General features: G+C 36.3%; 1 pseudogene; it reads right to left on the bottom strand.

The window, feature by feature from the left end:
• Window positions 1-277: 277 nt before the first annotated feature.
• Window positions 278-782, bottom strand: LOC103582337 (annotated as a pseudogene).
• Between the last annotated feature and the right edge of the window lie 10,576 nt (window positions 783-11,358).

The raw sequence follows: 11,358 nt of genomic DNA, 5'->3' as shown, positions 1-11,358 counted from the left end.
TAAAAATTAGAGGCTTTTTTTTAACTAGGCAAAGAACTTTATTATCCTTCGTCAAACTTTATTTCAGACCTCTTCAGCTTAGTTAGCTGCAAAGAATGTATTGTGTATAAGCAAATATTAAATAGAGCTGCAGTGTCCAGGGGCTTGGACTTAAAAATATTAGAGATCTAGATTTTATCAGAACCTTAAATGAAACAATTTTAAAATCAGTCAAAATATAAAACAGCAGCTCCCAGAAACTTCTTCAGGTTTTATCTTCTTCAGAAGTTCACCCAATTCAGTTTCCCTCATTCTTGGAAGCCTCAACATAATTCTCCACAAGATCTGGAACTTCATCATCCTCCTCCTCTCCAGAAGCAAGTGGTGTTTTTCTGTCCACAGTTTGGGCAGAGCTTCAGCCAGTCTCCTTACACTAGTGACACTGTCTGTGCCGGGCTGGTTTATGATGCTGGGTAGCATTTCTGTCAGCTATTTTGGCTTGGTCTGGCCTGTAATGGTGAAAGTGTTCACTGCCAAAGGTGCCTGAGCATTAGGGTTGTTAAAGTGAACCACTGTTCCTTGGTTTGTAAACATAAGCACTTCTTCAATACCAGAGGATTATTTACTCCTCACTTCTTTAAGGAGAACTGAAGTTTTTATTTATTTTTATTTATTTATTTTTTATTATCTGCTGTAGCTGTTCTGTGAACCACCTTCTTTCTGTGAGCAGGTCCTTTCCCACCAATGTGCACTTGAGCCTGCAGTTTGGCAAGTTTTTCCTGGTTCATTATAGTTTCTTTAATCTTGTTGGAGTGGAAAAGGGGCCATGCAGGGGACTAGGGTTGGCACTCAAGGAGTCTCAGGCAGACCGGCTGAGATTAGGCACACATGCACAAAAAATTAGGGTTTTTATATCCCAAATCAAGTCATATGCTGCCTTTATAATGTATCTCACCTCTCCAGTCCAGGTGATCCATCAGCTTATGCATGATGTAGCATTCTCACCTAAGGACTTCCCATATGAATTTAATCACTGGGGGTTCCTTTGCTAATTTTTCTTCGGGAATTTCTACATTATAAAATGAAACATATTCAGCATTAATGATATAGAATTAAAGTTAGCTGAACAGATTAATGTATGGAATTAAGATTAATTAACCTGCATTAAACAAAATTCTTAGTTACAAGTTCCAACTCAAACTTGCTTATGAAAGGGTATTTATCAGTCAGTGAAACTGAAAAGTCATAGAGTCAAGGAACCTCAGGATTAAGAGCAGATGTGGGGATGTCAGACCCATGAACCAGAAACCTGATGCAATTAAGGCTCCCGCAAGCTTCCTCTCCTGTGCAATTACCTCTGCTTGGTTTCATTTTACTTTCCATCAGACAGTTTATTTTTTTCTATGTAGAGTGGAAGGAAATGGTTGCCAGTAACCACCAAATTCACATTCTTCAAACTTCATGACCCCAAATGGAAGGCCCATTCCCTCTTGCTTTAAACAAAAATCTCAGAGCAGGAATCAGTTTGAACCATGTTAGATCATATAACAGGGCTGAAACAATCACTGTGGCAACGGCAATTGACAAAATGACTGTGCAGACCGGGGTCATATGCCCACTTTCTAATCTGGAAGGTCGGTTATTGAATCCCTTTGAATTGAAGGAGGAGGAGTTCCAAAAAGAAAATGGGGAAGGCAAGGAGTTCCTAAACAGGCAAAAATCAAAACATTCACTAGATTTTACTCTTTGATAGACACATTTCATCCTTTTCCAATACATAAGCTTGCAACAGTGCCCACACCTAAGACTAAGCAATTAGTTCATGTGTAGCTGAAAACAGATTTCATCTCTTCCATCAGAACACAACCTGAAATTTTGTTCAGTTACTGAATTTCTAATATCTGGATTCTGTTCAGATTCTCCCAGTCAGGACTGGATGTCATGATTTGGCACCTCAACAAATCCATTTAAAAATAAAAGTGGGAAGACAGTACAAACATTTTAAGACCTTCCTTTTAGAAACAGGGAAAACAGAAAGCAACACACGATGATCTGAGCTCCAGAGTATAGGTTTTATTCCATTAGACAATGGTTGTTAATTTTTTCCCCTGAGGCTTTGAGTTTTACAAAGGAAAAGCCATATCTTCCATATGTGAAAAGGTTGACTTGCCCAGCATCCATCATGATCACTTTCCAAAGGGCAGTGGAGGATTCCCCATCTGTGGACCATACCACTTTGGAAATCCTTTTCCTATTGACATGAGTTTGGGGATTCATGGAATTATTTTAGGGATTAGGTAGTCATGGGTGTCTGATAGCCAGGGCTGCACAGCAAATACTTCACTTAACTAACTGGGTGGATGCCAGGGAGTTAGATTTTTTCTCCACCCACACTCACTTCCTTGGTGATCTCAGGTATTCTCATGGATGTAAATGAATTTGTAAAACCTGATTAATATCTTTAGCCCCCCTGTTTTCCCTGATCATCAGACTTGCATTTCCAACTCCTCCTTGGAATCTCTGTGTGAGCAGTTCAAATTTAACAAGGCCAAGCCTTTGCATCTTCTCACTTCTTAGAAAATGGTTCACCCATTTTCTCAGGCCAAACACTCTCATAAATTTTATCCCCAAATCCAAGTTTATTCTGAATCTGACCACTTTCACTTCCACTGCTGTCATCCTAGTTCAAGCCAGTATAATCTCTTGCTTAGCCTAAAAGCTTCATATGCAAAAGCTTCATAACTAGCCTTCCCTCCCTACTCCTGACCAAGTATCCCATCCTTACCCTTGACGCAGTATTGTAAAGTCACTACATATAGCTAGAGTAGATTTATTTTAAATTTGTGTGTCAGATAAACTTCCCTGCTCAAATAGTTCTGTTTTCTCATTATTGTAAAATAAAATTTGAACTCCTGACTATGTCCTGCAAGGTTCTGTATATCTGGGCTATGACCATCTCTGAAACCTCATCTCCAATGGGCTCCACCTTGCTCAGCCCATTCTAATCACAGTGGTTTTCTCTTCAGCAAACACTTCAAACTCATAATGCTTTTGGGTTGCTGTTCTTCTGAATCTATCCTCCTGTTCCCAGATATGAACACGACTTTCCTCAGTTTTTTCACGTTGCTTCTCAAGTGTCACCACCTGTTACTTATGTCCTATTTTTCTTCATAGTTCTTATATTTATCTGGTGTTATATATTATTAGTGTATTTATTTTTTGTCGCCCCACTAAAATGCTAGAATGTTATCTCTCTCACTATAAAGTGTTCTCTGTTGGTTCATTGCCATTTTCTATAAAGGTGCCTGGAATATTTTATCTATCTGCACATTAAATTCTATGTAGTTATAAATCTTATATATAATATATGTGTCATTATTTTTATGGCTGGTAACTAATTCCTAACTCATGGTCATTTAATGTTGAACTTCCTTTTTAATTTTTGTTTCTTAGCAACAAGCTATCCTGGATTCTGTATTTTAATCTTATTTCTAAGCCTAACAATAAGTGTTAAGCTTTGTTTTAAGTGTCTTATCAATGCATTCATTCATCCATCCTTCTCTGCAACCCTCATAGGTAGGTAAAATAGTATATCCCCTTTTAAGAGGAGAAAAGTGGGCATAATCGAGTCCCCTTACTTTGCCAAGTTACATGGCTCGTAATAGGCAGAACCAAATTTCAGCCACAGTACTTTGGCTCCTAAGCCTGTGCATATATATATATATATATATATATATATATATATATATGTGTGTGTGTGTGTGTGTGTGTGTGTGTGTGTATACCACTCTCATAACACTTTCTCCTGGATGGGCTTTGGTTTCTTCCTCAGAGCAGTGGTCATCACTCAGTTAAGAGGGGAGTCTGAGGGAATAACACCCCAGGACATATCTCAGTGAAGCTTGCACAGCAGGCTGACCCAGAGGCTTCAGACTTTTCTTCAGGCTTTTGTCACTTTTCTGATACCACCAAGGACCCAGTCTCTCACTTTCATTTGGACCCCTACATTACTGTCCTTACATAAAATTTGACGTGGTACAGAGAATCGAGCTATTAAAATTATTGCAAGTCCGTGATTGACCTTCAGTAGCTTTGCATTGCAGACCACAGGCAGAAAAAGTCTTTCATAATAAAGCTGAGCTGTGTTCTGTTTCCTTTTCTGCTTTTCACTTGGGTATCCTCAGTTTTGGTTCTCAATTCTGTTTGTACATTTGAATCACCTGGGGAGCCTTTAAAAATATTTGGCCCTACCACACAACAATTAAATAGAAATCTGTGAGGATGGAACTATGGCAACCCTATTTTCTATAGTTCCCTTGGTATATTTTCTATACTTCTAATGAGCAGTTAGAGTGAGAACTATTGCCTTAGATCAGTGATCCTCGAACTTTGGCATGTGTCATTATTACCAGGAGTGTTTACTAGATACTGACTGCTTGGCCCCACCCCAGAGTTTCTGATACAGTAGGTCTGGGGTGGAGCTAGAAATTTTTTTTGTCTAACAAGTTCCCAGGTGATGCTGGTCCTGCTGGTTCCAGAGCACTTTTTGGGAACTACTACCTTAGACCTAAGCATGGTGCTTTTTGCTATACCTTATGGAGGTTTTAGGAGAAGCCAACCTGGTCTGATATTCTGATAATTTCTATCAAGTTTCCTAAATTTCTGGCCTTCACAGGCACATAGCCTAAGCACCAAGATTCAACAGGTAATATTTCAGTCATTTGCTGAGAGGGTAATATCATGATTGATATTTGCTTTGTCTCCAAATCTTTATTATTACCAATAATGCTCAGTGACATTTCTTGGGCACGTTGCTCTTCCACATGACTAAGGATAATCAGTTGTTCCTGTGTGGCTCCTAATCTAGACCAATCTGCATTATGTAATTCAGAAATACCTTAACAATCTTATTATATGGATGGTACCTTCTTCATTTCTAAGGTTAATGCATATTTTCCTATTTTGAGGGTCACTTCTATTAACATCCAGAAGGGGGTATTTAAATACTGTGATTTCAATATTAACCAACACAGAATTTTTCAAATATATTTTAAGTGAAGTTTCTAAATGTAACATATATATATATATATATATATATATTTTTTCCTTTTTGACTTTTTTCGTGTCCGGCAATGGATCGCAACCCTCAGTGTCACGCCCGTACCGGACCGGGACCGGCAACGGGATCGCAACCCTCAGTGTTGCACCTGCATATCGCTCAGCCAGTGAGCGGGAACCGGTCTACATGTGGGATCCGAACCCTCGGCGGGAGCACCACCGCACTCCCAAGTGGCGCACTGTAGCAGTGCGCCACCAGGCCGGCCCGTAACATATATTTTAAACATTTGGAAACTGATCCTTATGTAATATATTAGCAAGAATAAAAAAAAATACAGTATATATTTTGTCTGAGGGTAACACTGAAGCATTTATCAATGGGTGACACATCATTAGGCATTAAATCATCAGATGTATAACATTAAGGGAAATTGAAATGTGTGTGCTAAGCATCAACAGGATAAGTTGTGGGGGCAAAACTCAATTAAGGGGTATTGTCTGAAATAGTAAACTTGAAAATGAGAGGCTTGGAGTGGCAGGAGACAGATTATCTGAGGAAGTGTATATAAAGAGAGGAACAATGGATCCTGCAATGAGATGCTGGAAATTGCTAATCATAAACTATCTGTACTTCACAGGTTTGCTCAATAATTGCTTTGACTTTTACTGCAGTTTATTTACCAAGGCATGCTAAACAGTCTGGTTTTCTCTTTGAGAGATCTTTACAGTGAATGGACATGGAGATTACATTTTAGCATGTGGATTTGCTTGTTGTAAGAAAAACAGTGAAAAGGGGGGGAAATTTTAATTCATGTTTGTTTTCATATGCATATGATGCATGTATCTATATTTGCATGCATCTATTGCATATGAATATGCATATATTACATATGCTTATGGATTCATGGGGAGTGAATACATGTGTATCCACATGAAACTAATAACAGGGCGCTGTGGATAAGGTTAGCATGGTGAGGTTGCATGTGGTACAAGATAGTGCTCAGCTCTAAGCGATGCCATTTATAAGCAGTCTTATGCCATGCCCAGACTATGTGGTCACAGGTGGTGGCCTTCATTGGGAGGAAAACTTTTTACTGTTTATCTTTTTATAGTTTAAAATTTTTTGAACTATGTGAATATATTAAGGTAATAAATGAATAAGTCGATTGAATCATAAGGAATGTTTTGAGGAGAGAAAATATGTAACTCTGAAGGAAAATGAAAATTGCTTAAGTGTTGACATAAGCCTGATATTACACTAATACTTTTCATTAAAATAAATACTCATAGGAGAAAAAAATTTGTCATTATAACTTTTGCTCATTTTCTTAACCTCTCTTTCTTCCATAAAAGTGTAAATCAAAAGAGCCTTTTTGATTACTTCAATATGTACATTACGTTACTTAATAGCCAAATAGTAGGAATTATTAAACTATTTATCTGTAAATACTACAGAGTTCATCATTTTCAATAAATTTCTGAGCTGCAGTCTTATTTTCAAAAGCCAATTATATAATCTTTCTTTTTTTCAGGTATTTGGCTGAATTTTGGGGTATCTTAGAGAAAGGATATTAGGCATTAAAACCAGATGCCTCTTATGAACAATCATTTCCCTCTAAAGGCAAGCTAAACTGTCTTGAATTTTGAATTGATCAATTTGTTTTCCATTTTAAACAAATCTAACCTCAATTTTAAGCCCAGCAGTCATGTATTCAATGGATATAAAATCAAGAAATATCAGAACCAAATTATTTAAACATTACTTGGGGAAGTGTATTGTGTTCTAATTTCACTCAAATTGCAAAATAAATGTATCAGTTAGGAAAAACTAAGCAGTGCTGTGATAACACACAGACTGAACTATTAATGGTCTGAAATACTTAAGGTATATTTCTTGATTATGCTTTCTGTCTGTGAACAGCAAGGGTCTACAATCTAAATATTCCTTACTCTAAGCCAGGGTTTCTCAGCAGTGGCACTATTGACATTTTAGGCTGGATGATTTTTTGTTGCTATGGCTGCTGGTGGTGCTGGGGAGGCTGTCCTGTGCATCGTAGGATATTTCTCTTTCAGACTTGGCTTCTACTCACTAGACGCAGGTAACATCCTCCCCAAGTCAAGCCATCTGAAAAATGTCTCCAGACACTGCAACATCCCCTGAGGGGGCAAAATCACCTTGGTTAAGAACAACTGCTCTCCAAAACATTGCTGGTTGTCCAGACAGGGGGAACAAGTGAGTGGAGACTTGCCTGTGGGATATTTAAGTTTCTGCCAGGAAGAGATTCACACCACTTCTGCTCATGTTTCGTTGCCCCCAAAATGGTCATATTTAACTTTGGGGAGGTATGAAAATACAATCCTGCCATTCTTTTATGAGGAGAATAAAACAATATTAGGGGGGCAGCACTAATGATTATCAAATAGTAATGTATGTTTTGATGAGGAAATGAATATTTTTTTTCTTTTTCAAAAAATAGTGCATTTCCCACAATGGATCACTGACTTTAATCATTAATAGTTTCAGAATGTACATATTAAAAATAGCATCTACTTTTGAGAATATATCAGAAAATAATTATTAAAGAACTAGTTGTATTATTTAATTCCCACAACAATCTTTTGAAGGAGGTATCATTAGATGCCTTATATCATTGAGCAGTCTGTGGGCCAGAGAGTTTGAGTCTGTGACCATATTTATTCAGGCAGTAAGAAGACGACTTTGGATTTAGATTCTGGATTCCTATAGCCAACCCTGTTCTCTTTTATTGTATTACATCTTTCCTTTGCAAACTCCAGAACCAAGGAGTTTATGGTTAATTTAGATATGAAATATATGTAAAAATATAAAAATCTAGCCACCAAATGTTTAGAGGAGTTATCTTCTTGTACTTGAAGTTATACTAGAAGTTGGAAGAATTTGTAGTCTCTTAAAATTAGGGAGAATGTTAAAGGCTGTTGAGTAAAATCACCCATCTTTAACATTTAGGCAGACTATATAATTATAATTTATAATCTAAATTTCTTATTACTTAAACTAAACGCATACTGTGTTAAAACTTATAAAAATATAAAGTATAATCATACTGTCTTTTTTAAGACAGGAAGTAGATCTTATGATAATAGGCCATAACATTATTAAAGAAACTGAAAATTTGTACAAAGAAATTTTGTGTACATCATCATGGTGGTTAATTTTATGTGTCAACTTGGCTGGGTTAAGGGATACCCAAATAGTTGTGAAAATATTATTTCTTAGTGTGTCTATGAGAGTGTTTCTGGAAGAGATTAGCATTTGAATCAGTAGCCTNTGGAGATTACATTTTAGCATGTGGATTTGCTTGTTGTAAGAAAAACAGTGAAAAGGGGGGGGAATTTTAATTCATGTTTGTTTTCATATGCATATGATGCATGTATCTATATTTGCATGCATCTATTGCATATGAATATGCATATATTACATATGCTTATGGATTCATGGGGAGTGAATACATGTGTATCCACATGAAACTAATAACAGGGCGCTGTGGATAAGGTTAGCATGGTGAGGTTGCATGTGGTACAAGAGTGTGCTCAGCTCTAAGCGATGCCATTTATAAGCAGTCTTATGCAATGCCCAGACTATGTGGTCACAGGTGGTGGCCTTCATTGGGAGGAAAACTTTTTACTGTTTATCTTTTTATAGTTTAAAATTTTTTGAACTATGTGAATATATTAAGGTAATAAATGAATAAGTCGATTGAATCATAAGGAATGTTTTGAGGAGAGAAAATATGTAACTCTGAAGGAAAATGAAAATTGCTTAAGTGTTGACATAAGCCTGATATTACACTAATACTTTTCATTAAAATAAATACTCATAGGAGAAAAAAATTTGTCATTATAACTTTTGCTCATTTTCTTAACCTCTCTTTCTTCCATAAAAGTGTAAATCAAAAGAGCCTTTTTGATTACTTCAATATGTACATTACGTTACTTAATAGCCAAATAGTAGGAATTATTAAACTATTTATCTGTAAATACTACAGAGTTCATCATTTTCAATAAATTTCTGAGCTGCAGTCTTATTTTCAAAAGCCAATTATATAATCTTTCTTTTTTTCAGGTATTTGGCTGAATTTTGGGGTATCTTAGAGAAAGGATATTAGGCATTAAAACCAGATGCCTCTTATGAACAATCATTTCCCTCTAAAGGCAAGCTAAACTGTCTTGAATTTTGAATTGATCAATTTGTTTTCCATTTTAAACAAATCTAACCTCAATTTTAAGCCCAGCAGTCATGTATTCAATGGATATAAAATCAAGAAATATCAGAACCAAATTATTTAAACATTACTTGGGGAAGTGTATTGTGTTCTAATTTCACTCAAATTGCAAAATAAATGTATCAGTTAGGAAAAACTAAGCAGTGCTGTGATAACACACAGACTGAACTATTAATGGTCTGAAATACTTAAGGTATATTTCTTGATTATGCTTTCTGTCTGTGAACAGCAAGGGTCTACAATCTAAATATTCCTTACTCTAAGCCAGGGTTTCTCAGCAGTGGCACTATTGAAATTTTAGGCTGGATGATTTTTTGTTGCTATGGCTGCTGGTGGTGCTGGGGAGGCTGTCCTGTGCATCGTAGGATATTTCTCTTTCAGACTTGGCTTCTACTCACTAGACGCAGGTAACATCCTCCCCAAGTCATGCCATCTTAAAAATGTCTCCAGACACTGCAACATCCCCTGAGGGGACAAAATCACCCTGGTTAAGAACCGCTGCTCTCCAAAATAGTGCTGGTTGTCCAGACAGAGAGAACAAGTGAGTGGAGAGTTGCCTGTTGGATCTTTAAGTCTGAGGTTTATGAAACGAAGGGGAAGAACATATATTTTTTGGAGTGTTTTTCTAGGTGAATTTTGTATATGTTGTATTATTTAATTCCCACAACAATCTTTTGAAGGAGGTATCATTAGATGCCTTATATCATTGAGCAATCTGGGAGACAGAGAGTTTGAGTCTCTGACCATATTTATTCAGGCGGTAAGAAGAAGACTTTGGATTTAGATTCCGGATTCCTATATCCAACCCTGTTTTCTTTTATTGTATTACATCTTTCCTTTGCAAACTCCAGAACCAAGGAGTTTATGGTTAATTTAGATATGAAATATATGTAAAAATATAAAAATCTAGCCACCAAATATTTAGAGGAGTTATCTTCTTGTACTTGAAGTTATACTAGAAGTTGGAAGAATTTGTAGTCTCTTAAAATTAGGGAGAATGTTAAAGGCTGTTGAGTAAAATCACCCATCTTAAACATTTAGGCAGACTATATAATTATAATTTATAATCTAAATTTCTTATTACTTAAACTAAACGCATACTGTGTTAAAACTTATAAAAATATAAAGTATAATCATACTGTCTTTTTTAAGACAGGAAGTAGATCTTATGATAATAGGCCATAACATTATTAAAGAAACTGAAAATTTGTACAAAGAAATTTTGTGTACATCATCATGGTGGTTAATTTTATGTGTCAACTTGGCTGGGTTAAGGGATACCCAAATAGTTGTGAAAATATTATTTCTTAGTGTGTCTATGAGAGTGTTTCTGGAAGAGATTAGCATTTGAATCAGTAGCCTGAGTAAGGAAGATTTGCCTTCATCAATGAAGGTGGACATCATCCAATCTATTGAGTGTTTGAACAGAACAAAAAGGTAGCAGAAGAAGGGCAAATTCTCTCTTTTAGTTGGGAATGGAGAGTACTGACTAAAATAGTCATCTTATTTTATACTAAATGACCCTTGTGATATCGTTGTAGCAGAATGAATGTTACACTCCCTGTTTATAGATGATAAATTGATTTCAAAGAATGTAAGTGACTCAACCAATGTGTCACTTGTAGGGAAATCAGGGACTGGAACTGAAGTCTGACTGGGTTCAGTCCCTTTTCCATGAACAATTTCCAGTAGTCACTTGGGGAAAACTTTCATGCTATGATGCTAGACCATACTCGTCATGTTTTTTATTTTATAAACAACATACAACCTTGGATCCTTCTTAGCGAATAAACATTGTCAAGTCAAATCCTTTTTTGGGCACTTGATCAATCATAGAATATAACAGCCTCTCAATAGTAAGTCCTCTCCTAACATGTGCAGAAAACATTGGGGCTCTCCAGAGAAACAACCAATAGCATCTGTGTGTGTGTGTGTGTGTACCTATACATATACATATACATATACATATGCATATGCATATGCATATACATACACATACACATGTACATGTACATGTATATGTACATGTACATACACATATACATATGCACATACATAC

The sequence above is a fragment of the Galeopterus variegatus genome, unplaced genomic scaffold (genome assembly GCF_000696425.1).
Source record: "Galeopterus variegatus unplaced genomic scaffold, G_variegatus-3.0.2 Scaffold15755, whole genome shotgun sequence".
NCBI lineage: Eukaryota > Metazoa > Chordata > Mammalia > Dermoptera > Cynocephalidae > Galeopterus > Galeopterus variegatus.
Note: the sequence above shows the minus strand (reverse complement) of the source record. Positions and strands in the feature narration are given on the sequence as shown.